Source organism: Haliotis cracherodii, unplaced genomic scaffold (assembly GCF_022045235.1).
Source record: "Haliotis cracherodii isolate W230 unplaced genomic scaffold, xgHalCrac1.p SCAF_20, whole genome shotgun sequence".
In the NCBI taxonomy this organism is placed as follows: Eukaryota; Metazoa; Mollusca; class Gastropoda; order Lepetellida; family Haliotidae; genus Haliotis; species Haliotis cracherodii.
Genome location: NW_027266276.1, coordinates 15119532 through 15123529, shown reverse-complemented (window position 1 = coordinate 15123529; position 3998 = coordinate 15119532). Strand labels below are relative to the sequence as shown.

Below are 3998 nucleotides of genomic sequence, written 5' to 3'. Positions count from 1 at the left end.
CAAAAACACTCGAGATGAAGCCATAGCTCGAAAAAATCCCTCACTAAAGCCATCTGGGATATTAGTACGTGAACTCTTTCGAAGTCACAATTGCGATGACATTCAGCCTCCAGAAAGTCACTACAAAGGGTTACACCCTCCCTGGACTTTAAAAACTCCCAAAGTTGACACTGCTTTAACATCAGAAGTTACTAAAAGAGAAAACCCAACCCTACCCTTAGCTGTCACTAAAATTCAAACTACCTGGGACAGCTGGGCCCTTTAATACACTGATGGATCCAAGAATCCTATCAACAACAGTTCTGGTTACGGGATCCATATTCACAGCTCCAAACCCCAAGCACATTCAGTTCGCTTGCCTGATGGTCAGTCAGTATTCACGGCTGAATTGGAGGCAATTCATCATGCACTCAAACTCATACCGGAACTCCCGGAAGCAAAGGCAGTCGTCCTATCAGACTCGCAAAGTGCACTTCAGGCCATCAGTGGCAGAAACTCAAACTCCAGGCCAAACACAGTCAACAATATTCTATACGAATATACAAAACTATCGGACCAAGGGCAACAGATGGAGCTGTGTTGGATCCCCTCTCACATAGATATTCATGGGAATGAAAAAGCAGACTCACTGGCGAAGCAAGCTCTAGACAAAGCCGATATACAGCCTATTCCCTTTAGTAAACTAGAGATAAAAAGCAAAATCAAAGCCTCCATAGCAGAAAGATGGCAAGCCCAATGGGACGCAAGTAAGATTGGCAGATGGCTATACAAAATTCAACCCAAGGTCCACCAAAAGCCTAACTCATACTCAAATGAAAGGAAAATTGAAATTGCTATCTCACGCCTCAGACTTGGTCACAGAAAGCACTATGGCAAGGTTTGTTCATCTTGCAATCAGGCTGAAACCATTGACCACGTGTTACTAGAATGTCAAGACCATGCCCCAGCCCGGGCTAGGTTAAAACAAGAATTGCGGTTAGATCCGCTATCTGTCATAGATCTCCTAAAGCCAAGAGATGCAATAGCGAAGGCCAAACTAACTCTATTTCTGAGAGATGGACAGCTGCTCGAACGTATATAGACAGAGCAGCCAAGGATAAAAATGAAATCATATCAATATAAGAAAATAGAAATCATATCAATGCAAAAACAGAAATTATGTGAACACCGAACTCACAATAGATATGTGAACCCTTCTCACACACAGGAGTCCCAAAGAGGGACAGGTCAGCCGAAATTGCCTAGGCAGAAGGCGACCTCTTAAACACCTAATGCAACAACAACAACAAACGAATACGTGCTGCATCTCCGAGCAGCTCGTTCTGTGAAAACACACTCCTCCTGAACCTGACTTGGACCACTCAGTATTATTGTCCTGATGGTTAAAAGACGCCGTAAGTAAGTAAGTAAGTAAGTAAGTAAGTAAGTAAGTAATAATGATAAGCAATGTATTATGATCAGGGTCCATTGGTATCCCTTCAGCAAGTGCGAATCAGGTCCTAACACATCTGTTTTGTCATGTATCACGCGCTATACAGTCGAACCTCGCTTATCCGGACAATTGCTTTTTCTAAAATGTTGTCCGGATAAACGAGTTTCTGGATATCTGAATACATTGTTATCTGACCAGAAGTCCTTCCCCTACATCAATCCTACCAAGGCATATGTGAAACGAATGGCAAAAATATGATTTATGAAGGATCGATCAATTACTTATAAAATACATTGTGCTGTACAGACCTACGCAGCATGCTGTGACAGCGCACTGCTTATTGAAACGGCTGAAGAAATGCATATGTAGCCTAGTTTAGACTATGCACTTGTTTTGTGTACAGATACGACGGCGAGGTTGGGGCAACCTGACACACATGAGCATTAATAGCCGTGTTTACCTGTACTAGTTGAGAGCCAAGGTTGAAGTCATTCATGTGTGAAAAATGTTGTCGAGGCATCTGTACATCTTCTTTGTCGAATTGCATTATTAAAGTACATCAAGATGAGACATCATGTACATTCATATATATTAGTTGAGCATGAAACCTTGAAGTGTAGCCAGGACATTTCCTCGAAACTATGGGCGGCCATGTAGCTTCAATATCTATTATATAAATTATATCACTGAACATAGGTCAAGGTGTATTCAGTAAACACAGATCTGAAGGGCTGTATTTCCTTCATCGAACACACTATGCGTTCATCACAGTTTGTGACGGATTACGGATACGAACGAACTAGCACTTGTTTGGCAGGTAGGTTTTGTTAAGATTTGTTATCTTGTTCTCTCTCTACACTCTACTTCCTTAATCACAATTTAAATCCTAAATAGACTTTCGGGCCTAACACTGTGGCATTTTTAGACCCTCTGTTTCTGTATTTACTTGAGCTCATTTCCCCTAAGGTTTGCACATCTCATAAGATTAAGTCATCAATGATGTCAAAGCTCTCTGACATGTTTCTTATGAACAGTTTATGAAGCTAAATAATGTCCAAGTGACTTAAGCACAAAAATACGCGAACACTTCTGACATAAATTTCTTAAGAAAATACAGTAGAAATGCTTCACTTTGAGCACCTTGTTTTCTTTAAATACAATGTACCGTGACATTATAAAGTGGTATATAGGTAGATATAACACTAATCTATAGATGTAAACACATTTGAAGATACATCTGTGTGTTTAAATGTGATTTTGACAGCCCGGGCCAAGTCGGACCCAACACAAGACAAACACTTCTGATAGAGACTATGTTGAGAATGTAAAGGGAAAAGGGCTTCACTTTGAGCACCTTGTTTTCTTTAAATACGACATACCGTGGTACATGTAAAGATGTATATAGGTAGATATAACACTAATCTATAGATGTAAACACATTTGAAGATACATCTGTGTGTTTAAATGTGATTTTGACAGCCCGGGCCAAGTCGGACCCAACACTTCTGATAGAGACTATGTAATGGAGAAAACACGACTTAGAGGTTTTGGTAGAGAATGTAAAACCTCGGGAGGAGGGATTTCCCGACTCCCGAGGTTTAACATTCTCTAACAAAATCCTCTGAGTCGTGTTTAATCCGGCTTAGAAACCGTTAAACGTTTAGAATTACTGTAAATTTAATTTCTCCCATTTAGGGCACTATAACGGGGATTTACTACCTCGCTATTGCCAGGATAAGCGTATAGAAAGATCCCGAACCGTGCACGTGGGATGCATGCGGTAAGAACACGTGGTTGTCTTTCTCAGTTGAGTTCGAGATGTCGAGCGAGGAGGAAGGCGGAGACCTATTTCTGGAAGTAAGCGAGCAGCAGATTTGCAAACAAACTGGTAAGTTTAGTTCAATGTATAGGACAGTCCTTTACCAATATTTTATGATTATCACTGTTTCGAATATTATCTGTGAATAAAAGCAAACGCCCTTAACAAGCGTATAGAAATGGTTAATTTTTACTATAAAAATGTATTTTGATGTAGCCATATTTTCTAAAGTGGTTTAATGCTTTATAGATGTTTAGAACATACGGTTGTATACTTTGTTGTAATTAACTATAACATATTTTTTAGGGCACCGGAGTAGTGCTGTCCGCATCTACAAACGCACCAGCGACGATCTAAAGTCCAAGGCTGGAAGGTCTATCCCAAAATGAGTCTCTCTACTTTACATTGAACTTTCATTAAAGGATGTTACTGGCTGTTGTTTTCTGTTGTCTTTGTGCAGAAGTCCGGGTATGTGCCTCTAAGTAAGACCCTGTGAAATCAGTGTGTATCGGGAATGTATTTTTTTCAGTGGCGAGACCTGGTATGGAGGTCTTACCTTTTTACAAAGACCCTGGGATGAGGTTTTACTAATTTTACAAAAATCTCATCCCAGGGTTTTGGTAAAAATGTGAAACCTCTTCCCAGGTTTTACCATTGGCAAAAAAACACATCTTTTCATAATGGCGATACCCACATAATAGGTTTCTAAGTTGGGAATGTAGAGGGAAAAGGGCTCACTTTGAGCCC

At 40.3% G+C, this 3998-nt stretch overlaps 1 long non-coding RNA gene across 1 annotated transcript; it reads left to right on the top strand.

Annotated features, from left to right (window-relative positions):
• Nucleotides 1–1988: 1988 nt before the first annotated feature.
• Nucleotides 1989–3675, top strand: LOC139470389 (uncharacterized). The gene is made up of 3 exons (XR_011653773.1): nt 1989–2249; nt 3240–3320; nt 3558–3675. It is a non-coding gene; the product is annotated as an uncharacterized lncRNA (long non-coding RNA).
• The last annotated feature ends 323 nt before the right edge of the window (nt 3676–3998 follow it).